At 43.1% G+C, this 27,711-nt stretch overlaps 1 protein-coding gene across 4 annotated transcripts in view; it reads right to left on the minus strand.

Moving 5' to 3' along the window:
- asic2 (acid-sensing (proton-gated) ion channel 2) overlaps positions 1 to 27,711 on the minus strand; it is a gene marked incomplete at its 5' end in the record, with an annotated part of 468,688 nt that overhangs the window by 338,221 nt on the left and 102,756 nt on the right. The gene's annotated exons all lie outside the window — the stretch shown is intronic.

The following is a 27,711-nucleotide window of genomic DNA, read 5'->3' on the forward strand; positions in this document are numbered from 1 at the left end:
TTATCCACAGTGTTTTACAATGTGTATTACATTCACCCATTCACACACACCAATGGCACTTATGGCAGAGGCAACCATGCAAGGCACCAATCTGCTCACAAGGAGCAGTTCGGGGGAAAGTGTTTTGCTCAAGAACACTTCGACATTTGTTTGTTTGTTTGTTTGTAACCTTTATTTCAGGGGAATCCAATTGAGACCAGGGTCTCTTTTTCAATGGCGCCCTGTATACAAATAAGAACATTTACATTTTACATACATGACATGGACACACAGTACAACAAATATAATACACAAGCACATACACACAGAAACAAAACCTTGTAACCAAATGTTACAGAAATCAGGTGCATATGCCTTCCTCTAGTGTGAGGTCAGTTAAGAGTCTCTTAAAAGTAGTAAACAAAACAAAAACATTCAACTTCAATTTGTTTGTCACCATTCCATAAATGTGGAGCATACACCCTGAAGGCAGTATCTCCCAATTTAGTAGTAGTTTTTGGTACCTTCAATAAAAGCATATCTTGTGATCTAGTACCATAAGCTGATGAAGCCAGGAGGAGCCGTGAACCTAAGCCAATTCTGCCCCTGATAGGATATTTTGATATGATCAAAACTGCTTCCGTAACTAAGAGATGGCACACACACACACACAGACACTCCTGGCAGATAAGAAGACGGCTAATTCCATTTGGCCAAAGGGGATACAGACGGTCACCATTCTGGTCAATATGCCCACAAAACAGCCAGCCTCTGAAGTGCAGCTTCTCCACTTAACACAGTGTGATTTACTGATTTGTACAGTGCTGTTCACAACCTGCACACATAGTGTGCAGTAACTTACTATCGCCACAGAAAGGACAAAGAGGCCATACCCTTATTAGACTATGCCTTGTTAACTGTTAACTGAGGCTGTAAAGTGACACAATATGCATTGCAAAATCTTTACAAGAACTTGTGAAATAATTTATATATTCTCCAAGGTAAGTTTGTGAATGCAAATGATATGCCCTGGGGGGCAATTAGAAAGGGTCATAAAAAAACCAACTTCATTGTCAATAGAGGGTATGCGCATGCATAAAGTGAATGGCAGATCGAGTGGCAAATCGAGTGGCAAAGTGAGTGACAAAGTGAATTTAATGTTGATTAAAGTCATTTAATGCAATCAAATATGACTTTTCTGTCTGGATGTATGGGCTGTCAAGGCCAGAAAGTAGTTTTTTGCCACTCAGTAGGCATTTCCGCACAACTTCCTGGTATGATGATGATGTCACGCGCATACCCTCTATTCAATTCATAAGATTATTGTATACTGATGGATAAACCCATACCATTGTATGCATGTATGTATATGGAGATCATTTGAACTGCAGATGTGACTGATATGCCCATCCTATCCTACATTAAAATGGATAAAAGGAACAAGGAAACCATGTGGTCGCGGCGACGACGACGACAACACATCTTGCCTGCCCAAAATGTAATTAAAAGTATAGTTAATACAAAACAAAAATCCGTCAGCGGGTGCTACATTTATGTATTTAATCTCATTCAGTCAGTTGACTCATACAGTCAATGAGTTAAGATAAGTTAACTAGAGTCAGACCAAATTAAATCTATTTCACAATAAGAGCTAGGCTATGGATATTTGGGGGTTCTCTAGCTCTGGTGATTTTTTTCACCGGAAGGAAAAATCTGGTCAATGGGATTTTCTCTTGGTAATATCTGTAGAGGGCGCAGTGGAGTAACTAAAAGTAATTTTTTCTTCTGATGAAAAAAATAGAATCATTTTCTTCCCAAAAAGTGCATTTTATACGTGTAGTGGGGGGCTCAGAGTGCGTCCACCGTGGAAAGTAGTCTTTTTTCATCAAAAAAACAGCAGAAGTCGAGAGGCTGTCGAGAGGCTGTCGTGCATTTCATGCAAGGGCAATTCATTGACAGTTCCACAGCCACGGCATAGCAACGGGCCAACGGCTTAAGGCTATGGACCAGAGCTACATGTAGGGGTTCTCTTGGCAGAACTTTGCGATCCCTGCAGTTAGCATACTCCCTTCAAATGCCCGTCCCATTATGTACTCCCTTCTGACCTATTCTCCTATACACTTGTAGTCTTGTGTTCCTATTCTATTCTTGTGTGACTGTCTGCTGAGAATTCCCTCTGGGTGTGTGTAGCACACACAGCAGCAGTATGTAGACTCTGGTGGTAATAATGTTTAACAATCATTGAACACCCCCCTCCTCCCCTCCATCTTCACTTCATACATACTTAAAGAGGCTCCAGCTGGCTGGTTTCAATTCTAATAGAGCCCAGTGAGCTCACCATAGTGTGTTTGATGCTCATCATCACCTCTTAAAATGCATGTGCCATGCCTCGACAAAGTGTAATGTTAACACAGCTATACGTTATTATGGCTGCATGGGCGACTATAACAACCGACAGTGAAATACTAGGTTTTTAGGATCTGGATTGCTGGCAAGCCAACCCCTCTGGGATGAGGGCAAATGGCAATGTGGCAGATAATGCCTAATTTATGCTGCGTCGTATGATCGTGTTGCAGAGCTCAGTGTGCCACGGAAGGGTGCAACAAAGTGACAGATTATAGATCTGCTTTTTTTGGACTCCTAAGCTGTTATACAATGAAGTATAAATCAAGCTTAAGTACACACACACACACACGCACACCTAAAAATGAAGACACCTCAATGCGTGGACACACAAAACTGCCATCTGTCACGCTGACTGATCCCTGTCTGGTCGTTCCTTCAGATTGAGGGAGCGTCTGCAGCCTGATGGGGCCGAGGTAATAGAAGGGAACACATGAACTGGTCTGTGTTTGGTTTGCTGCACTCCTCGCCGTCTCTCATTCACTCTCCTCTCACTGATAAGAGCTCAGTCAGACAGGTGCTGTGTGTTGAACAGAGCTATGGGTTCTATGGGTTCTCTCACTGATAAGAGCTCAGTCAGACAGGTGCTGTGTGTTGAACAGAGCTATGGGTTCTATGGGTTCTCTCACTGATAAGAGCTCAGTCAGACAGGTGCTGTGTGTTGAACAGAGCTATGGGTTCTATGGGTTCTCTCACTGATAAGAGCTCAGTCAGACAGGTGCTGTGTGTTGAACAGATCTATGGGTTCTATGGGTTCTCTCACTGATAAGAGCTCAGTCAGACAGGTGCTGTGTGTTGAACAGATCTATGGGTTCTATGGGTTCTCTCACTGATAAGAGCTCAGTCAGACAGGTGCTGTGTGTTGAACAGAGCTATGGGTTCTATGGGTTCTCTCACTGATAAGAGCTCAGTCAGACAGGTGCTGTGTGTTGAACAGATCTATGGGTTCTATGGGTTCTCTCACTGATAAGAGCTCAGTCAGACAGGTGCTGTGTGTTGAACAGAGCTATGGGTTCTATGGGTTCTCTCACTGATAAGAGCTCAGTCAGACAGGTGCTGTGTGTTGAACAGATCTATGGGTTCTATGGGTTCTCTCACTGATAAGAGCTCAGTCAGACAGGTGCTGTGTGTTGAACAGAGCTATGGGTTCTATGGGTTCTCTCACTGATAAGAGCTCAGTCAGACAGGTGCTGTGTGTTGAACAGAGCTATGGGTTCTATGGGTTCTCTCACTGATAAGAGCTCAGTCAGACAGGTGCTGTGTGTTGAACAGATCTATGGGTTCTATGGGTTCTCTCACTGATAAGAGCTCAGTCAGACAGGTGCTGTGTGTTGAACAGATCTATGGGTTCTATGGGTTCTCTCACTGATAAGAGCTCAGTCAGACAGGTGCTGTGTGTTGAACAGATCTATGGGTTCTATGGGTTCTCTCACTGATAAGAGCTCAGTCAGACAGGTGCTGTGTGTTGAACAGAGCTATGGGTTCTTCAAACTCTCACAGCCGTCGGACAGAGAATGAAATGGTGATGAAATAAAAAGAGGAGAGAGGAAGAGCTGGGGAACTGTGCCGACCTACAAGATTGTGTAGATCGACTGAAACTACTCAAAGAGGGTTCCCTTACCCACCTGGAACTGTACGACCTGTAACACAATGAAAGTTAATAATAATAAATGTAACAAATGACTTGTAACAATTACAAAATGTACTGTGATGCCCAATGTGACCCACCTGTTCACTGAAAAAATAAAATAAAAACAAAGTTTCAAAAAAAAAGATTGTGTAGATCGGCTGTTTTCAGTGGGTGACATGGCACACTTCCAAGTACTGTATAAATCAGGCATAAGCATGATTGATAAAGAATTTGAGTACTTTATTTTGTATAGACAGAGGCAGGAATAAGAGGTGTAGGTCTATGTGTCCTCCATAGAAAAAGTCAGGTATTTAATATAAAATGCATTCAGGCTTCGCATACTTCAACCTGCATGAATATAACCACATTTCATCAGTATGGCTACACCAGATTATTCTCAGCCAAAGTGAAAAGGACTGATATCATTTCCACACTTGAAATTATATTCCGTGCGGTGCGTTTGTAATCATCTTGGCTACACAGTGCACACTGGCTTCCAATCATCCTAAGTGCTGTTGTGGGGATGAATGTAATGGAACGGCCACCTGGCAATCAGTGGCAGCAACAACCTGGCAGACTGAATGCAGAGGTATTATTTCCAAGGCAGTATTGAATCTGAATGTGAGCCTATTCAACAACATCAACTCAAGTCTCTAAAGGTGCACCTGGAGCTATGACACCGTCTAGCATGTGGCATGCCGCTGTGGTTCTGCCCTGTTCACTGTTGCACCGTTTTTATTGTATTTTTTCTTTTTTTACATCTTATTCATGTCTGGAGACCTAAGACCTAAGACAGTGATGTGCTGCTATACGACTTCTCTAAACCCGTCCCAAAATGTCGGTGGTAAAACTTCTGGTTGATGATCCTGAGCTGACAAGACATACTAGAATGTCAATAAAGCCGTCAGCAGGACAAAGGGCTGCGCTTTCATCACACCCAGTGACAACCTCCACTCTCAACTTAATAAATAAGGTTAATAAAATATCTACAGTCATACAGTGTGTGTGTGCGTGCGTGCGTGAGCACACAGAGTCTGGCCCTCCAGGGCACTGTCTTCATAAACTCTAACTGTAAATATTGATGTATCGTTCATTAGATAAGGATCACACTATAACACCATCTTCACAGCCCCTTTGGACACAGAGCTCAGCAGGCAAATATTATAAGTAAGCCTTGCCGAGCCTATCTCCTGTTTCTGTAGCATGAAGCAGTACACCCCCTGGACATGATTGAAGTACACCCCCTGGACATGACGCTAGTATGTCGCAGGGACTTACCCAACCCTTGATGCTGACTGCCAAGCAGGGAGCCACATGGGTCCCATTTTTAAGAGTCTTTGGATCGAACCCCGACCTCCCAGTCTCAGGGCAGACACTCTAACCACGGCAAATATGGAGGATGTAAAAATATGGAACCGAAGGAGGGGTTCGCATGAATTCAAGAGAACTATTCAGTACTTCCTTTCTTGTAGAGTTATTCAGTACTACTAATTAAATGGTTGAACAGCAGAGAGATTAAATTAGTCATCAGGGCCTCGCCTGCATCACCATAACACACACACACACACACACACACACACACACACACACACACACACACACACACACACACACACACACACACACACACACACACACACACACACACACACACACACACACACACACACACACACAAGGTATAAAGTGGTAAAACAGCTGCTTGTTTATTACTGTTCATCACATGAATTAATCTGAGAGTATCTGGAAGGGCATACTGTCCCTGAGCATTCTGGTGTGTTTCTCCACAACACTCTCACTTCAACACATCCAGCATGGTTCACTCCTCAGGCTAATTTATAGTTCTCTCAAAATGACAGCTGCGTTGACATTTCTTTCAGTGGAAAGAAGCAGCACAAAATGGCAAAATGTGAAGTAAGTGTGAAGTGTGAAGTAAGTGGTGCAACTCCGTGTGGGGGTCCCCGGAACTTCCAGACCCGCAGGAACGCGCCCAGGGTGGCGGCCCGGTTCCGGCGAGCCGCCCCGCATCCGAAACGGTTGAGAAATGACAGTTACCGTATGGGGGTCCCCAGGGGGTCCCTCTAGGCCTGTACTGTACTGTACTGTACTGTACTGTACTGTACTGTACTGTACTGTACTGTACTGTACTGTACTGTACTGTACTGTACTGTACTGATACACCTGAAATCATCATATATACAGTTAATATGTATGTGTGTGTTAGGCTGCACAACAGTGACACTTGGTTTTGAAAACCAACCAAATGCTATTTTCGTGCTCAGACCCAGCCAGGCAGCCACACACAAAGCTACTTAATGAAGTGGTTGCACCACTTAAAAATGAGAGTCTGTGAAAGAGAGAGCACAGACAAGACATTTAAAGGGTCTCTTTCTTACAGTCAGAGTTAAATTGACATTCTGGGTTTTACTGTGTAGGGAGCGAGCGCTAAAAAACATCCTGTCATTGGGGATTCCATTTGTCCCTAGTGGTTGCCCGAAGGGCCAGAAATCCATGCTTATATATTATTTACATCATCTGACACTTGCCACCGAAAGGGTGTCAGAGAGTCACCGAGTTTGACGGTAACACAATTTGTCTTCTTTGTCACATCATAAGGAGGACACTGAGCCCTTGTCAACTGCTCAATTAAATAACTTAGACAGAAAATAACATTGCCCAAGGCCTGGAGAAGAATACTGATGAGGCTTGTTTTCTACTTCTTTTCCTTTTTTCTTTAAATAATTGAATTGTTGGAATGCCCTGGTGGCTCACCTGGTAAAAGCAGAGCACGTACCTGTACCACATAAATAAAGCTATTGACCTTTTGCAGAGCACGGCCATCTTGGCAGAGTTTGGAAGCGGTTGTTTTCAGTAAAGCAACGTCCTGCTGCCTCCTCCGTTATGTGCTAATTTCAAACAGGTGGTACAGTTGGGTGCCACCGATATTGTCCCTTATCATTTGACCCATTTAGGCCTGACCTCAAAATTAAAAAAAATCCTAAATCCTCCAGTTTTCTGAAATAAATATTTTCACGATTTTTCAAAAATAGCAGACCTACAAGCTCGTAGCGCGCCACTCGGTGGCGCGCTATGAGCTTGTAGATCTGCTATTTTTCAATAGCTAAATTATAACATAATGTTTAAAACACCAAAAGGGGTTCCCGCCCAAAATGGGTTAACTGTCCTTTTGCGCAGATCACGCAAACCTCAGCAAAAAGAAAAGGACAATATCGATGGCCTCCAACTGTACGCATGGGCCGTTGAGTGATATCCAACACTTAATCACCACAATAATCGCCTGCGAGGACAGAAAGTACATTATAACATGTCTACAGTGGATCGTTATGAAACAAACACTTTGCAGATAGAAAGAGGATAATTCAAGCTTTTCAAACAGCTGCAATGTTGGTGAGTTTGACGTCGTTTAATACAATCAGATAGGACTTTTCTGCTTGGATGTATAATGGGCTGTCAATGGGAAATTGCACATAGTTACCACCCTGCCATTAAATGGTAAATGGTGCATTTATATAGCGCCTTTATCCAAGGCGCTTTACATAGATTGTGCATTACATTCACCCATTCACACACACATTCATACACCGATTGCGGCGGAAGCCATGCAAGGTACCAACCAGCACATCGGGAGCAATTTGGGGTTCAGTGTCTTGCCCAAGGACACTTCGACATGTAGACAGGAGGAGCCGGGATTCGAACCGCCGACCCATGGATCGCCATTAACTTATATGGCAAGATGGCTGCTGTGTGCATACTGTATATGGTCAATTGAATGTCCCGCAGTAGACCTAGGATTGAATCCGACCCGAGGCTCTTTGCTGCATGTTGTTATCGCCCCTCTAACTGTCACTATCAAAGCAATAAAGCAGAACAATTATAAAACAACAACAATTATTGAATAATACATTGAATTATTTCATTGGGATTCTGGGAATCTGTATTTTAAATATTTTTTTATAGAAACTGGCCAATACCCGGGTGTGAGAGCACCCCAACTACGTGCAGACTTACGGCCATGATGACTGTGACAGATGGCACAGCCTGTGGCAAAAATTCAGGAAAATCTTATCGATTGGCTAACCCACTGCTGGGGGGGGGGGAACACAAATATGAAAAAACAACAACAAAAACATCTTCCTGCATGTGTATACCAATGGCATTGGCCAGTGTTCAGATCGATTGGTCAACCCACTAAGGAGAATGGATGGACTTTCTTTCATATTTCATTTTTCGTTCAGAAAACTCGAATAAAAAGCTTACATGTGTGTGACACACAACGGTGACAAATCTCCTTCCTCATTCCCTGCATGCTGTATGCCACTGGTCAACGCACATATGCAATTTCAGTCAATTCACATTTCTAACTGTGGAGGGGTTATTATTATGCTATACACAAGGTGGATGTAAATGAGTTTATATATTAGCATGCAGAATATCCTTTAAATGAGCAGATGCACTGTGCAGCAGTACAACCAGGACAATGAAGCGTAACAATACCTGACAGGCCACATGACAAATACACAGGCATGGGTCTGATAAACATACGGCCAGCTAACAGCAGACATGGCAGCCATATTATCTCTTCCTGTGTGTGTGTGTGTGTGTGTGTGTGTGTGTGTGTGTGTGTGTGTGTGTGTGTGTGTGTGTGTGTGTGTGTGTGTGTGTGTGTGTGTGCTGTGTGTGTGTGTGTGTGTGTGTGTGTGTGTGTGTGTGTGTGTGTGCTGTGTGTGTGTGCTGTGTGTGTTGTGTGCCCAGCTCCACCATGCCTGCCAGGCTTCCAACTGTCACCATCGCCTCAACAGCCCCACCTCCAGGACCTCCCATCTGCTCACTGGCTCACTCAGGGACAAGCTGACATACATGGATGAGCAAACAGGGGGTTGCGAGCACGGTGAAACATGCCTCCTACTGTACTGTACATGCCTCCTACTGTACTGTACATGCCTCCTACTGTACTGTACATGCCTCCCACTGTACACTTACCCTACCCCCTTAGACAGCACTTCTTAGACTTATATAGCATTTGAAACAGACTTATAGCATGTCATGTAGACAGCACAATAAGTGCATTGTATGTAGTCATAGCACTTCATAGTATATATGTACAGCATAGTATAGCATATATGTATAGTTTATATGTATAGTGTCATTATATAGATATGTTCTAGTTATAGTTTATATGTATAGTGTCATTATATAGATATGTTCTAGTCACGTTCTTAGCTTACGCATGTTTCGCGATAAATGCATTTTACATATGTGATGTATTCCCATGCTTTTTGTTCTTGCTTAATGTAAATCGCTCTGGATTAAGAGCGTCTGCTAAATGCCTAAATTGTAAATTGTAAATTGTACATGTCATGTACACACGCAGAAGCGCAAGCACTGTATACACCTGCACCGAGTAACGCCACACACAGACACACACGTTTAACAACAGGCAGTGCAAAGCATCATTGTCACGAGGCAACCCGAGCCCTATATACACTGATGGAGAACAACGCACACACCTAAACTACACAGTCGCATCCATTTAACTAAGCCGGCTTGGAAGACTGTTGAAATGGACATGAGTGCATATTTCTATTATTGGTAACTCGCAGTGAATGGTGGAAGAGAACACGAGTAACTGTGCATAGATTTTCACGGCATATATGTTTGTTGTCTTTTTGTAAGTTTAGTCTTTAGTGTTTTGTTTTGTTCGAGGGCTTTCCACTGTAAATAACCTGCATCGGGGGGAAATAAAACACCCTACAGTTGGAGGCCATCGATATTGTCCTTTTCTTTTTGCTGAGGTTTGCGTGATCTGCGCAAAAGGACAGTTAACCCATTTTGGGCGGGAACACCTTTTGGTGTTTTAAACATTATGTTATAATTTAGCTATTGAAAAATAGCAGATCTACAAGCTCATAGCGCGCCACCGAGTGGCGCGCTACGAGCTTGTAGGTCTGCTATTTTTGAGAAATCGTGAAAATATTTATTTCAGAAAACTGGAGGATTTAGAAGGATTTTTTTAAATTTTGAGGTCAGGCCTAAATGGGTCAAATGATAAGGGACAATATCGGTGGCACCCAACTGTAAATGGTATTGCTGGATTCTGTCTACTTTTTGGAGCCTTGGCCAACTCTTCTCTGCACGGTGCAGTGCAAAGGTGATGAACGCCACAGGACTAGTCCACACTGCATACAGTTGGAGGCCATCGATATTGTCCTTTTCTTTTTGCTGAGGTTTGCGTGATCTGCGCAAAAGGACATTTTGGGCGGGAACCCCTTTTGGTGTTTTAAACATTATGTTATAATTTAGCTATTGAAAAATAGCAGATCTACAAGCTCATAGATTTTTCAAAAATAGCAGACCTACAAGCTCGTAGCGCGCCACTCGGTGGCGCGCTACGAGCTTGTAGGTCTGCTATTTTTGAAAAATCGTGAAAATTTAGAAGGATTTTTTCAGGATTTAGAAGGATTTTTAAAAGTTTTGAGGTCAGGCCTAAATGGGTCAAATGATAAGGGACAATATCGGTGGCACCCAACTGTAAACATGCATCTAATGAGCCTCTTGTTTGCTGTGACCTAACCCAAACACATGGCAGTTATGCAACCAGATGAGAATGTATCTGACAACACCAGATGAAAATGTATCCGACAATATGGCAACATGGGAGGTGTTAAGTGTATTTATACTAGTCTATCCCTTTTAACAGCTCCACTAAACTGAATGCAGATGAAAGCAGGGATGACCTCCCGGGCAGTGATCCCCATCCCTGAATGTTACTGTGATTACTGTGATTAAACAAAGCTCCCTCACTCTTTTGGACAGCCATGTGAAACATCCCGTTTTGTTCTCTAGTCTAGAGTCCTCGACTCTGGAAATGTTACCATGCAATGAAAATAGGTTAACGTGACCGCTAATACCAAGCCAATAGCCCTGAGGTGAGTGCACTGTCTGTGCTGTTATCGGGCAAACCCGGTATATATAGAACATGCAGGTACACTCCTAAGTCCTTTCATATCCCAATGCTGAACACAGCCGTGGTGTGGGGTGGACTGCTGCATTACATGTGTACAAAACGCAAAAGGTGCAGAACTACATCTGAAGTGGTTTGTACACAGGATGGAAAAAAGGTTTAAGAGGTTTCAAGAGAGCATGAGAGGCAGAGAGAGATCAGAGACGAAAAGAGAGTGTGAGGGAGGGATTGAGAGAGAGAAAGACAGATGGAGGAAGAGAGAGGTGGAGGTGGGGAGGAGAGTAGTGCAAGATCAATAGAACGAAGTAAAGAGAAAGGAGGAGAGAGATGGAGGGATGGGGAGTAAAGATGGATAGAGAAATACAAGGGATAGAGGAAAAGGGAAAGACAAATGAGTGACAGTGACAACTGTTCTACAGGTGGGCGAGAGCAGTGCCACTGGACGAGATGTCAGTGGTTCTCAACTTGTGGGTCGGGCCCTCTAGGAGGGTCCCCACATGATGTTGGGAGGGTCCCCAGATGACAGTAAAGTGACAATTGAAGGACTTATTAATATCTTAAAAGACAAAAAAGAAAGCCCATTTCTGCATCAACAGTAATCAACAAACTACAGAACTGATCAAACATTGGCCAAATCATCAAATAATATAAGAGGCAAAAATTGTGAAAATAGCTGATCTACAAGCTCACAATGCCTCGCAATGCGAGGCGTTGTGAGCTCGTAGATCTGCTATTTTCACAATATTTATCTCTGTAACCCTGCAGTCAACAAAATGTAATGCCTCAACTCCTACAATTCCAAGTGCTTCTCAGTGTGTGTGTGTGTGTGTGTGGGGGGGGGGGGGGTCCTTCTCAGTTCAAATATGATTATTGTGGGAGGGTCACGGCCTGAAAAGGTTGAGAGCCACTGTGTTATGTGACACGTCCTGGTTCACACTGAGGCCACACATCAACAACAGCACCTGGAGCAACACCACCTTGCACATGATGGCAGGAATAATACTTTAATTTTGGCCAGCAGCCACAGACAGCAGTGGATGCATGGGTAAAATAATGTAATCATGGGCGCGCCGATGGCCTATAGTGGTTAAGGCGCATATAGGTTCTAATGCAGCCTGACATCCGAGTCACAGGTTCGATTACCGAGACCAACAGCCTTTTACTGCGTGTCACCATGCATCTCTCTCTCCTCGTTTCCTGTCACACTTCGCTGTACTATTCAAATAAAGGCAGAAAAGCCCCAAAAATATCTTAAAACGAAGAATGCAATCGCTAGCTACATTTGCATTACATTTGATGAGCCATTTTCTAAACATAGAACAAGACCTTTGAACGAGGATGGATGACCGGCAAACTGCCCAAGAACAACTTACCAACCCACAGATAAAATGTACTGCCAGCACGGAGATTAGTGGTAATTCGATTCAGTATGTAGAAGCAGATGGAGATCGAAAATGTTAATTGGACTGAACAGACGTAAGAACACACGTCCAAGAGACAATTAAATGATATGATCGACAGAGAATGAGACTGAACCGAGGGAAACAAATACTGTACATCCATTGTTTCCACCAAGAAGAAGCTTATTATTATTTTGGCCCGTGCGCTAGCTAGGTCAGTTATAAATAGTTCAGAGTCTCCACAATTGAGGATAATCTTGGGGGTGTTGTGCACCACAGCAGTGGTAGTGGCAGCAGCACGGATGAATGCAGTCCTATTCCAGAACAACAGACCATGTGGCTGTGAAGATATACCTCTCTCTAGGTCTCTAGCAAACAGACATTGCAGGAGCCAGCCCTAGGAATCTTATTGTTTAACTTTGCAAGTTTGCATTGTTCCCCACGAATCCCCAGTCTAAATCTCTCAACTCGATAGTTTCTGCTGTATTCATCTCTGACTGTCCTTCGCATTATAAGCATAGTTCAACTCCCTGCCATGCAGGAGGGGAGGTTGCTTAGCAACTTCACTCAGCACAGCCACTTTTCTGCCTCTGTGCACACTCCCTCAACCCCACTTCCAGAAACCTCTCCCTCAGTCTACCTGATGGAGGGAGAGGATGGGGTACACTAAACCAGTGGTTCCCAGACTGTGGTGCGTGCACCCCTTGTGGTGCGCGCAGTGGCGTCAGTTCAGCTAAAGCTAACATATGGCAAGGTGACTGCATGCGACACAAACACTCTCGACAAACATCACCGCTTGTGTGTTTCTCCAAAACACACAATATCTGCTCTCCCAACATACCCTCCCAACAAGTCCCATTGTCCCAACATGAAGTCTCTCGCGCGGCACCGAGTGCCGCGCTACGAGCATGTAGGTCTGCTATTTTTGAAAAATCGTACAACATAATTTCAGATGGGGGTCAGCAGCCAATTACATATAATCTTGGGGGTCCATGACATGAACATTTTTGAGAATGACTGACATAGAAACATGGGTTTTTCAGAAAACTGTCAGGATTTAGAAGGCATTTGTAGAATCGTCCTCAGGTCTAAATGGGATAATACTGTTCCCAGTACTGACCAGTCTGACACTCTCATTGAGAAACAGAGGATGCCTGTCCTGGCCCCACTCCTCACTCCTCAGTAGTTGTTAACAACATGAAAAAACACAGGTAGTACAACTTGGCGAGCGCTGCTCCTCCTCTGGGAGCTCTCATGAGCATCAAAATCCTCTCCACTTTGAGATGAAAAATTAATTGTTACTGTCACTCTATAGAGCAATTCACACACATGGATGACCTCAACAGCTTTCAAGTCGCATGAACATGAGGGTACTTTAAAGCTGAGAAAAAAAATAAACTAAAAGAAAAAAATAAATCATGAGTCATTCAAGGTGGGCTGACAGAGATAATGATAATGTGTAAAGAGTCAGGCTGTGCCTGTAATTACAACATATTCCTAGCTACGTCAGAGAGAGAGAGAGAGAGCAATGTGTTTCCCCATGGGGCTGGGAACCACTGCATATTCTAGCTAATTTCTAATTAGCAACCTCGTTTGGCTGTGAAATAACAGGTGATTTGGCCCCATGTCCTTGTAATGAATTAAATTACAGCTAAATGTGGAGTGGGATTAAAACCACATACGTCTAATGTGCTGTGTTGCATAGAGGCAGAGTTTCGGCCACTGCAATGTTCAAATGTCATACCAACGACATATCTGACTGCATTGCGCACACGCATGCTAGAAAAGGTGTGAGTTCAAACGCATTTGAATGTACAATTCAGACAGAGTTGAAATTGTTTCGCTCACTCCTGTCACCGTTATGGTCCAATTACAATGTATGCTGGCCGGTTACATATAGGCGCAAACAAGCTTCTAATCTGCTGAGATATTCTGTGGTCCTGCGATTCCCATCTGTTCTGGTCTATATATATATATATATATATATTAGGGCTGTCAAATGATTAAAAAATTTAATCAGATTAATCACAGCTTCAAAATTAATTTAATCATGATTAATCACCATTCGAACTATGTCCAAAATATGCCATGTTTTCCTGTTTATTGTTGTGGAAATGGAAATATAAATGACAGAAAGCGGATATACATTAGTTTTTTAATGTTTTTTGTTTTCTAATACATTTAGTATAGCCTATGATGTGATGCGAGCATTTGTAGGCCTAGCCTAAACTTTAAGTTAAATGAACACTGGCTTTTGGCCATGTAGACTGGGGTCCCCCAGGAGGAAGTCACTAATGTTGCTCTGGAGAGGGAAGTCTGGAACACTCTGGTGGAGCTGTTGCCCCCGCGACCTGACTACGGATAAGCGGTTGAACATGGATGGATGGATGGATGGAGACTGGGGTCCCAGTCCAGAGATGAAAATCATAATGAAATGGCCTAGGCTACTTTCTATCAATTTAATTTGGGGGTCCATGGAATTGGCACAAGCCTATATTTTGCGCTAAAATAATATATTGAATAACATATAAATGTAGGTTTTAAGGCTAGAATGGCATTGTAGTGGACTATAGTGAGAGACGAGATTGTCTCTCCTTCATTGCGGGACTGCAGGACTAGTCGGGCGCATGTTAGGGGGAACACTAACATGCGTTAATTGCGTTAAATATTTGAACGCAATTAATTAACGAAATTAATTAATGCCGTTAACGCGTTATTTTTGACAGCCTTAATATATATAATTATTATTATTATATATATTTTTTTGCAGCAGCAGCTACAGCATGTACCAGCTCAGTGGCCTTGTGGTTAGATTGGCGGGTCATACAAAACACCCAGTGCCTCCCTGCTTGGCACTCAAGGGTTGGATTGGGGTGCCGGTAAATCCCTGCGACATACCAGCGTCATGTCCAGGGGGTGTACTTGTACATCAAGCTGCCTCACGCTACAGAAACAGGAGATCGGTTCCTGCCCTATGGGCCTCATGGCTACAGAAACAGGAGATAGGTTCCTGCCCTATGGGCCTCATGGCTACAGAAACAGGAGATAGGTTCCTGCCCTATAGGCCTCATGGCTCGGCAAGGCTTACTTATACTTTACAGTATGTCTAGTGGATGTCAAAAAACAAATAATATAGATGAAAAACTATGTTGGTTTGGTGAGAGTAGAGGATGTGTTTATGTTTAGTTCACTGGGCCTATATCATCGCCATCACCCCCGTAACGACACACCGCCCTGAGAAAGAAAGAAAGAAAGAAAGACCCACTGCTGAAGCATTCACAATGCAGTAATTGGAAAAGGAATGTGCTGTCCTTGGTGCTGAAGGGTAGTAACCTGCACTGACCTTGGTGCTGAAATATTGCCCTGGTCTCTTTTACGCCAGCCGGGGCAGAGATGTTTATTTGATCCTCTATTGAGCCTATTCGACTTAAACAAGCTCGCTGCTTGAGAAATATGGGTTAGCGTTTAATTTAATGTATTGTTTGTAGGCCTTGCAGATGATTTACAGTCACATAGCCCTGGAAAATAGAGTGCACCAGTCCCTATTGCTGAAGGTTTAATTATTAAAACATCCACAATGCATGTATTAAAACAAAACTGCCTTCTTGAGTTGGAGTTTTCATTATAACAATGTTGAAGCACGTTTTGTATAGCTACCTGGGCATATAGGCTACTGTATAAGTTAAATTACTGTCAAGTTGCTGATGTGCTGTGGGAGTGATGAATGCTTCCCTCATTTCATTCTCATATTTTCTTTTTCCTTCTTTTGCACACCAACACAAAACAAATCAAGCCCCTTCTCTCTTCCTCATGGTAATCCTCTCACGGCTGGACTACTGCAACATGCTCTCTGCTGGACTCACTGATGGCACTGCCAAAGTCTGCAGCTGATCCAAAATGTTGCCGCCAGGCTTGTGACAGGCACCAAGCTGAGAGAGCACATCCCACGGGTCCTTGTACATCTCCCAGTGAAGCATAGAGACAGACATTTTAAGATTCTTTTGTTTGGGTTCAAACTGCCTGTAATGGTCTTGCACATCACTATATTGTGGAACTTTTAGACCAATCTCCCAGCTCCAGGTCAATTAGATCTGACAGTCAGTTGTACATTAAGACTCCATGGACTAACATGGTAAGGACGGGCGACCGTGCCTTTTGCTGCATTGGCACCAAAGTTGTGGAACAAATTACCTGTGAGGATCACCCTAGGGACTTTCATTTAAAAACAGGCTTAAGGCCCACATTTTCACTGTAGGATTCCTACTTTAGGAGGTTTTGTGGGGTTGTGTTGTGTGTAGTATTTAGTATTTAGCCTCTGATCCACCTGTATGGACAGACGGTGTGGCTGAGTTCATATCTAGTCTTCTTTGTGCTGTCCTATGTTTTTCTCTTTTTCTCTTTCTCATTTCCGCTGCACCCTGGTGTGATGAGCATAATTCCATCGAGAAAAAACAAGGTGGCTCGTAATTCACTTTCTTCATGATTCATTCATGCTGTTTGCATTTTGGCGCAGTCTTTGAACATAATTCCATCTAGTCTGTTCGTTCCTATGGGAGCTTCTGTGATGCCTGATGTGTTCGCATACTTTTTGAGGCTTATAGTTACACTTTCTGTGGATAGTTGCCACATTGCTGAGGCTCTAAGAATCAGAGTTTCAATGTTCCTAGTTCCCACAGTTTAATTGTACAGTAACAATCAAAAACATTGAACATTTTACTATAAACTGGGTTACTGCAGTGGTGAGGTTGAAACTGCTGTGATGTTTGTATTTACTTTGATTTAGAATTGCCATGCATATAAAGTTATGAAAACATAATTAAGAATTGGATAAATATAAATATTCTGGAGGTAATGTCACGCAATAGGAACAACCCAGGCACATTTCCTATTCACCAACCACCCACAACATCCTGGCCTTCTGATTAACAACAAAAAGCCTGCATCAGGCACAGGTGGCACAATTTTCCAAACATGAAATGAATTACAATCTTCTGATAAAAAGAAAGGAACCATCCTTTCATTTTGGATGTGCTTTTATCTTGCCAATTGGCTCATGCTGTTCTCAATGGGGCCCAACTTCTCCACCCCCTGCCATAAACCAGTTGATTTCACTGCTGGACTTGAGTTCGTGCATTCATATATTCTCACACTACAGAGCGAGAGAGAGAGAGTGAGAAACTATTTGCAGGTGGGGGGTGACAGTAGGTGGGGTTCCATAAAAAAAGAAATAGGAAGTGAATAAGTAAGTCATTTGAAAAAAGAAAAGCGTATTTTTCTTGTTTCCATCCAGATAAAATGCGCTTCTTTGGAATTGCGCGCACACACACACACACACACACACACACACACACACACACACACACACACACACACACACACACACACACACACACACACACACACACACACACACACACACACACACACACCTCTGATTTGTTCTTCACCACGGTGCATTTGACGTTCTTTTAGGCTATTCAAAATATTATACACAGACTGCCTGTGGTTGGTCTGCATGAAGTCTGCTGTCCAGATGGGCCACTGGGACAGGCTGTCTTTCAAACAGGCTGTCTGTTAAATAAATAGGCGTGTGTTTTTGTCTAGACAGGGGCTGGTATAGTTTCGTACAGTTTCGTATAGTTTCGTACAGAGACGATCGGGACCCCTGTCCTGGGACTTGACAGTACATTTCCATATCGGCCGTGTTGATGTCGCTTCTGTTGTTGACTACTAGTCTCCTCTCGTCCATTCCGTTCCGAGCTGTTTAGGAGAAATATCACCGATTTAACTTCATGATCAACGGCGAACGCCCTCACCAGGGAGAGCAAAAGAGCCTCAGCCTGCAGACAGAGGCTTCGAGACTAGAGTGTGTAAATGTATGTATCCACATCCCACCCACCCTCCCGTTCGATCACTCCACAGGTCCACTACTCACCATCGCGTGTGTTTTTTTCTTTTCCAACTGTTCAAAAGCGATATAATGCGAGTTCAATGTTTTCTAATTAGAAATATTTTCTGCAAGTGTTTCCATACCCCATTTGCGCATTTCACTTTTTCGATATAGAACCAAAAGCCGCCACCTTCAAGCGAAAAAGTGTTTTTGCGATTGTCCACTCCAAGAATATTTTCATCCCATACATCTACATGTTATTGTGTGTCGTTAGGCAAAGTGCTAGGCAGAGCAACAATGAGCGTTACTAGACAACCGGGACTTGGAAAAGTGAACAATGTTGACTAAACCAAAGATGTCAGTGAGGTTCCAGTGATGTGATTCCACCAGTGGCTGAACTTAGTCACACTGCATAAACAAATACAGTGTGAACAATACTCCTCCTCTCAATGAGTTTATACACAGGAAGAGAGACACCGGTTATGGGACCAGATCTGTATCCAGGGGTGACTGTGAGGTGCAGAAAGTCTACCTTCAGTCAAAATGTTCTTTCCATCCAATGTTGTCAATACTGGAATGAGCTCCCTGTCACACTGAGGGAGATCCCCACTTTCTCAGCTTTTTAAGGACAAATTGAAACAGTGGCTAAAAAACGACCAGTCTTGTGATCACGTATGACTGTCAGTCCACAATAGAGTTGGCCTACCCTAGCAATAGTTTTAATCTTTTCTTATTTTCTTTATGCACAAGTTACTTTACTCACATGTTTTGCCCTTTGAAAATGCTGCTGAACTAGATAGATGCACTATTGCACTATATGCTGTATATGTATGTTTTTTGTGCTTTGTCTCGTAATGTACCGGTTGTGTGCTTCACTGCCTGTCTGTTTTGTTTATGTGTGTTGTGTGGGGACTACGGATGCAATTTAGCATCTTTGCTAATTCCGGTGTATTTACGTTGCAATTATTTGAAATGTTCATTAAAAGGAGAATTCCACTCATTTTCAACATTTTACTATGTCATTAATATACCTTAGAGCTGTGGAAATAATAAAAAAGTCCCCTCATTCTGTGTTTCCTAGAATGATGTCATCAATATGTACTTCACAATGTTAATGATTTTTTTTTCAGACCTACAGTTCTAGGAAACACAGAATGGGGGTACATTTTTATTATTTCCAATTTTCCACACAACAGCTCTAGGTATATTAATGACATAGTAAAATGTTGAAAATGAATGGAATTCCCCTTTAATATGCTTGTCCCGTCTAAATAAACAAATAAAGTAAAGTAAAATACTACAGTAGAGCGAGCTCTGTGCTACAGTCAGTAATGGCGGCAGTGGCTCAGGGGTATAGCCGGTGGACTGGCTGGATGGGAACCGCAAGGGTCCCAGTTCCATTCCGCGGCTCCCCCAGAGTTAGTGTCCAAGTGTCCTTGAGCAAGACTCTGACCTCCTAATTGCTCCTGATGTGCAGGTTGATGCCTTCCTTGCATGGTTTCCTCCGCCATCGGTGTATGAATGTGTGTGTCACAGTCGCATGTGATGCGCTTTGGATAAAAGTGCTATTATAAATGCACCATTTACCATTTAGTCTTATTATGGGGATAAATACCGTTTTGTGTCTCATACACTGTACATTAAGTGAAAAAAGAAAAATAATATTAATAAACATTTCCTCTCTGTCCTTGTTATTATGCAAATCTTTAAAATCTTGTCCTGGTTGGATACTGAAAAACAGCAAGTGTGTAATGAGGACAGATCGACAATATTAACAGTGGTGAGAGAGCCCTCTGTTCCTATTTCCAGTGGAGTTTTCTTAAAGTGTTTGTATTCCGATGCCATTTTTCTCTCAGCTGAACCAGGCCAGGGAACTTGACAAGGGAATATCACTCATGGAGAAAAGGGGTAGTGGCAGGTGGGGGGCTTCTTCCGTGGACAAGGAAAAAGGTTTGTCTTTAAAGGGACTCGTGATCTGGACTCAGCGGTAGATACATTAGGAAGATCTACAATATGTTGACCAAAAACGTGGCATCAACGGGTTTCATTTCCGGGTGGAAGCATAATGCATGTCCTCTCTCTCTATGCCCCGTTTCCTGTCTCTATAAAGAAAAATTGGGTCAGTCTTAATGATTCACATGCACACAATATAGTGATTATTATCCAATTCAAAATAAGACAGTATCCCTCGACGCTGTCCATGGCCCTGTTTACATACAATGGATCACACGGCTGTTGTGATGAGACAGACAGACAAGACAAGACAAAAGAGCCATATCTTGACAACTGTGATAGCCATTGTTGAAATAATCGTGACGCAAATTCGAAACGTTTCGTCATGTCACTCTAGGTGTATAATAACGCGACGCACGTACCACAACAAAACACACAAGGCTGTCTGTATCAGAAATTACTTTGGACAGATGGAAAACTTGCAGAGGAGAGTGACTCATTACTTTACCTGGGTTACATCTTCTGATAGTTGTACTTGAATGTGCTATATAAATAAAGTTATTATTATTATGTTGACATGAAAAAATCCTATTTAGTGTTTCATAAACGTGAGCGTGAAAAAATACAGCTTGTACATGTGACACAAGTACAACGCACGCTGAGAGGCTAGGATAAAGATACCAAGGATTCAACAGTGATGACACTTTAATGTGACACTGAAGGAGCACGGACGTAGTACTGTATGCCATTATGCTCTAAGCTGGTTATAAAGATACCAAGGATTCTGATTACATGCCTGCAAGCGAGTCAACAGTGGATGTTTCCGCAAGCATCGGCCATTGCCAAAGCAACACGTCACGGCTTCCAGGTCACAGAGCCCACAACGGAAGCCAACAATGGGGTCAGTCTTTGAGAGCTATGCTAACAAAAATAGCTCTATCGCTCTGTGAGAGCTATGCTAACAACCTTAGCTCTCCACCGTCTCAAACAACCAGAGCAGCCCCACAGATCAACGCAGCCGACCTTGTCGAAGCCACCGCAGATCCAGCCAACAACGGGGGAAGGAATGTTTTTTTGATTCCTATTTTTAAGTGGTGCAACCACTTCATTAAGGAGCTATGCGTGTCTGTCCCTGGTTGGGTCTCTAGCTGGGTCCCTGGGTCTGTCCGAGCACGAAAATAGCGTTTAGTTTGTTTTCACAACCAAGTGTCAATGTTGCGCAGCCTAACACACACACACACACACACACATATATTAACTGTATATATGATGATTTCAGGTGTGACAGTACATTAGAGGGACCCCCTGGGGACCCCCACACGGGAACTGTCATTGCTCAACCGTTTCGGACATAGGGCAGCTCGCCGGAACCAGCCCGGCCCCCTAGGCGCGTTCCTGGGGGTCTGGATGTACCGAGGACCCCCTCACTGTAACTGTCATTTCTTGACTGTTTCGGACGCGGGGCTGCTCGCCGGAACCGGGCCGGCACCCTGGGCGTGTTCCTGTGGGTCTGGAAGTTCCGGGACCCCCCCGGGTACCGCCACACGGAGTTGCACCACTTACTTCACACGGGAGTGATTTTAGTCTAGATGAGCATGAGACATAAAGCTTAAACCAGTACATTTTAGTTAGAGTTCTAAGGCAATTTTTTATACAAATATTTAAACAACAATGGTATTGTCTAACTTACAGCATTGTCTTAATAGGGTTAATAACAATATTATGTTCATGGAAACGCCATTATATCACAGAAAGAGACTGTTTACAATACTATGTGCCTTTCAGCCACCCCAACATGAAACAGTTTCATCATGGACAACAATAGTAGTATTTATGCCTTCTCGGGGTTTCCTGTGATTGCAGCTTCGGGGCAGAATAAAAGTGTGGAAAAGGAACAGGAGGAAGCAGAGAATTATGGAAGGAGAGAGAGAGAGAGAGAGAGAGAGAGAGAGAGAGAGAGAGAGAGAGAGAAATTGAGATTGATTCTCTGTGCCACCCATAACTACTTCAGGCTGAGGAAAACGGGGGATGGAGGCCTGTATGACGGCTGAAGATGAAAGTGAAACAACCCTCACAGGAAGCCCTGCGGGCAGAAACGAGCATACTCATTTTACCTCAGCAAAGTGTACTGGTGGAGCCGTGTGTTGAATTACTGACCTATATGTGTGTAGTACAAACAGCAGCGGCTGCTCTGCATTAAAGCAAGCCGCACCTCCCGGAAACCAGATCAACATTTATGTTGTTAAAAGGCAGTGCAGAGTATGTGTATGTCCTACCAAGTCAGGTCGACCCGTATCCAAGCCTGAGGCCCAACAGCAGCACAGCACTGCTCGTTCTCTACCCAGCCAGCCAATTCCTGTGACCTGGGTCTGAATCTCTCCCTGCAGTTAGGAGAGCAAGGCGGAGTGAGGCTGCAGTGCCATGGTGGAAACCTGGAGGCTCAGAGTTTGATGGTAAGAGTCACTCACCCTCTCCTAAACCGCGGATAATGCTAGCCGGGGGCGGAATCATCAAGGTGTTTTTTTTGCTACAGGCTGGGTATTCTCAAACGCTCTCTTTGGAGGCTGCCTTCAGACAGGATGTGATGAATGGCAGGGCTGAACCGAGCCGGTCCACTGCCTTAACTCTCCAAAACACAAGAAGAAAACTCAAATCCCCACTGGGAACAAGGAGCTCAGTGGGATCTAGGTAACAGAAGCAGCCCACACCGTAAATGCATTTTGGGACTTCTATCGTCTTTGCTTTTTGGAAAGTTTTTATTTTTTTGCAGGGGTATTCCTTTTGATTCCAACATTAAGCAATATTAAACTGCAAATTACTTTACACTTTTTGTAATTAGATAGACAAGATAGATATTTTTATAGGGTTTAAGTTGTATTATGCAATTTACTCCATTTTACTGCAAGTACACCACATTTCTTTTCCAACAGAGATGTAAATAAAGGATGTCCCGTTGGAATTCAAAGACAGGACAAAAAAAACACATTGTAACCGCAATCTGCCGTTACAAATAATTACAAAGAAGAAAAACAACAAAAGAAGTGTTGTAACCTGCCGTTTTTTTCTTCTTTGTAATTATTTGTTTGGTCCAAAATATTGTTTGTGTTGTCATGAGTTGTCACGACTCGAGTTGGCTTTGTCCGCGGCGTAACCGTCTTTAAATAAATACTTTAAGAAATGTCTATGAGAATAATGCATTGGGTTTCATTTCCTGGTCCAGGGTAGGAGGCGGGACTGCGACGCTCTATTGGCAGTTGAATATGGCTTGTTTTCACCAAAAACGCCATTTGAGAAAATAAATCTGAGATAGATAGCATTTTTATAAATCCTTTAGCATTAGGCATGTCAAAATGATTACATAATTGTCTAATCACAATTATTTGAGATAATACAACAGTATATTTTTTGAAAGTATAAAATTATTATTATTATTTCTTTGTATATTTATTTTATTTTGTCATATCTGCCCTGTGCAATTTTTGATAACGAAGCATAAAATGTTCCAATGTTCAATGCTAAAAACAATTAAATCACTAACACCAGCAAACATGCTGGGGAGGAAATTCCACTCATGTTCACCTGAGGTTAAAGGAAATCTCCCCTGTATACCACCCCCTTGTGGGTTAAATTTAAGAAAGCAAGCATGTATAAACTGCAGGTTGCCTATAATGATTGCATGCGGATATTGTTGAAAAAACCAAGGTGGACCGTGGAGCAGTGCAAGTGAGTTATTCTGTAGTGTGGGAGTTTACACTTTCTATGCCTTACTGAGAAAATGTATAAATGTATGTGTCGGCTCAATGAGTCTCAAAACTGTATAATTATGCTGCTATGTAACCCCAGCTTCAGTAGCACTAGGTACCGGTCTGCTTTTTAGAAGCACTGGTATGAATGTTTATTGTAAAATTGATGTTTTTATGGGTTAGGGGTGTTCCTTCTCTGTATGTAGTGTTTTATGCTTAGAGTATATATTTATAGAGTGTCGCAGTCCCGCCTCCTACCCTGGCCCAGGAAATGAAACCCAATGCATTTCCCTCATAGACATTTTTTAAAGTATTTATTTAAAGACGGTTACGCCGCGGACAAAGCCAACTCGAGTCGTGACAACTCATGACAACACAAACAATATTTTGGACCAAACAAATAATTACAAAGAAGAAAAACAACAAAAAAAGTGTTGTAACCTGCCGTTTTTTTCTTCTTTCTAATTATTTGTTTGGTCCAAAATATTGTTTGTGTTGTCATGAGTTGTCACGACTCGAGTTGGCTTTGTCCGCGGCGTAACCGTCTTTAAATAAATACTTTAAAAAATGTCTATGAGGAAAATGCATTGGGTTTCATTTCCTGGGCCAGGGTAGGAGGCGGGACTGCGACGCTCTATAGAGACGGCACCCGGAGGAAACCCTGAGGCGAAATGGACATAGTGGCCGAATTTGGTATTGCAGCGCTGGGCCAATTCTGGTCCGTTGACTATCATTGTGCACGTTCATGAAAGTGAACGCTGTTTCATACGTGAACGTGTGCAATGATAGTCAACGGCACAGCGCGTTCACGATTTGGCCCAATTCTTCCCAGAATGCACTCTGTTCCTAACCGGAAGGAGGAGTGAAATCACCTCATGCGCTTTTGAGCAACTTAATGCAAGTGGATGAGAGGAGAAATCCGGTGCCGTCTCTATTCATATATACTCTAAGGTTTTATGTTGTCTGTTTTTATTGGACCCCGAGTCTGAACAAATAAATAAAGTTGAGTTGAGTACTAATCATAATTATTTGCACAACAATTACATTTGTAATCCCGACAGCCCTATTTTAAGGTTCCAACCAGTATACTACCGCCCATCTCCTCACTCTGCATGACACAGGGTGATACGGGCCGGGGGTGTATCACCCTGTGTCATAGTCCTCTGCATAGTCCGCTCCGTCGCTTACATGGTTTTCCGTCCGTCTATAGTCACTGTAATGTGCAAGCATCTACTCGTCCAATCAGCTGTGACACCCCGGGCCCCTGCAGTTGGTCTATTTTACTACATGCAATGCGTCAAATATGTTTAGATTGTAAACTGTACTGACGTGCCACTTTATTTTTCGTTATGAGTTGAGATGTAGTTATAACTGTATATAATGAGTTTTACACTATATCATCATAATTGAAGTAGGCTGCCTGTGCTGGCCGATCCACAAGCTCACACCACGACGCTTGCAAGCTTGAAACTTATTTATTCTAATTGAATTGACCCAGTTTTGTGTCTTTTGCTAGTGATGTAATTAATTAATCATTGCGTTCACACGGTCAAATTGTCACCAAATGGAAGCATAGGATTAGGAGGACTCTATCCGCTGTAATTCAGCTGAGTTCTCGTCTGAAAAGCAGGGCTGGACTGGGTCAAAAATTCAGGGCTAACATTTGGCTCAAAAACATATTAAAGCATTCTTTGGGCGGCCCATTCTTTGGGCGGCCCATTGCCCACTGGACATAATGTCAGTCCATGCAGGCCTGATAATCACCAACGAGTTTGCAAAGCAGTGCTTCGAACGCTGATGTCATGTTGTCCTGTTTAACTTTCAATGTGATATATCCATGCCGATCGTGTTTACGTTTACAACTCAATGTGCCGGCGGAAGTGTCATCCTCTTTCAAGAGGGGGCAGGGTGTCCTCGACGCAAGGTACGCAACGCAAGCAATATGGTTGCGTAGGCTCGGGATCAGATCTCAACCCGACGGAATAAGACAGATCACGTAACTGATCACCCTCCGTTGCGTATGTATTCTTGCGTCGATTACGTTCGACTCTGCAAGGCACTTTAGTTTACCCAAGTGTAATTTATTTTTGGAGCTATGGCGTGTACAAGGCCTCGTGATGAATACATCCTATAGGGATTTATTTATTTTTCCATTTGCAGTAATTAGAAGCTTCATTAAAAATCAATGATCAGTATTCTTTATCTGATAAGACAAATAAGGAAAGCGAATTAGTTCATTAGTTCATTTTGAGAGGCAGGGTAGATATAATAATAATAATCATTAACATGGACCAAGCTTACATCATCTCTGGCTGGCACGCAATGGTGCCACAACACGTAAAACTGAACTACATGATAGTGATAATGAGGTTCGTGATGAAGGGTGACCAACGGAACAGAAATAAATCTAATCATGCAGATCTCAGACTCTCAGCCTGTAACAGTAATCAGCTATCTATGGCCTATCTATGATGTATGACTCCATTATGTCAAGGTCCCGATCAGATCTCCCTTGACTTTCATTATGAAATAAACTTTGCACAAAGTTTTTTGGATAGATTAATGGTTAGAGTGCTTCACATCAACGGCTGCTCTTTGCTCCTGCATGGGATGGGTAAAATGTGAGACAAATTTCACGTATGTGCAAATATATAGTGACGAGTCGGGACCAAAGTTATTATGGTAGTGTGCACAACAAAGTTGGTCCAACAAGATTAGATCTGGACACAGGCAGGCAGGCAGGCAGGCAGGCAGGCAGGCAGGCAGGCAGGCAGGCAGGCAGGCAGGCAGGCAGGCAGGCAGGCACAAACACACACACGCAGTCAGTAGTCACGCACGCACAGGTCTTGTTCACGGGTGAGTTGAGGACAGAGCAGGAGATCAGTCAGAGAATCAGAGCATTATTGCAGCCACTGTATTGCACTGTTGTGGCGAGAGCCGAGCCAGAAGGCAAAGCTGCGCGTCGGGTCTGCCTACACCTCCCAGCCATTGTAAAATACCCGATAACCTGAGACCTCGTGGCTTATTGCTTAATTAACATATGGTCATGAAGTGTGGGTCATATAACCGAAAGAATAAGACTGTAGATACAAGTGGCTGAAATGACGGCTATCACTTCCGGGGCGGGCGTCTTGTAAGCTTATAGATATACATTGTGTTCATTTATCCATTCAATTAAGCCCCACTAACTTCTACAGTTTATTTGATTCACCACCAGTGACACGTCTCCTTTTTATAAAAAAATTGGTCAACAAACCCATTGTGCTGACCAAGAGACTCAGTCAGTAATGTCCTACATTCCTACAACCTTTCAGCTCCATTCACTATGCCGTCCGGCGTCTTGTCAGCAGCAACCTGCCAGTCAGGGTGACCACACATACGTGGGCTCATTCTGCCAGTCAGAGTGACCTGTGGGCTCTGACTATGTTGACCTCTCATCAGACAGACCCTCTTATCAACAGCTATAGACACATGCAAAGCCACATGGTAAACTAAACAATATATAAAGGGCAGAGGGAATAAGGGGGACAAACAGAGTGGTGGCGCAGAGAGAGAGAGAGAGAGAGAGAGAGAGAGAGAGAGAGAGAGAGATGCTTTCCAGGCCATAATCCTATTGTGTTAGAACACAAAGGCTGTGCAGGTAGATCACATGACATGCCCATTATTTAAAAATAAATATTTATGAACAAAAACCACAAAACTGCCAGCTCCCTTCACGGCTTTATAGTAGG

The sequence above is a fragment of the Electrona antarctica genome, assembly GCF_951216825.1.
Source record: "Electrona antarctica genome assembly, chromosome: 14".
Classification (NCBI taxonomy): Eukaryota; Metazoa; Chordata; class Actinopteri; order Myctophiformes; family Myctophidae; genus Electrona; species Electrona antarctica.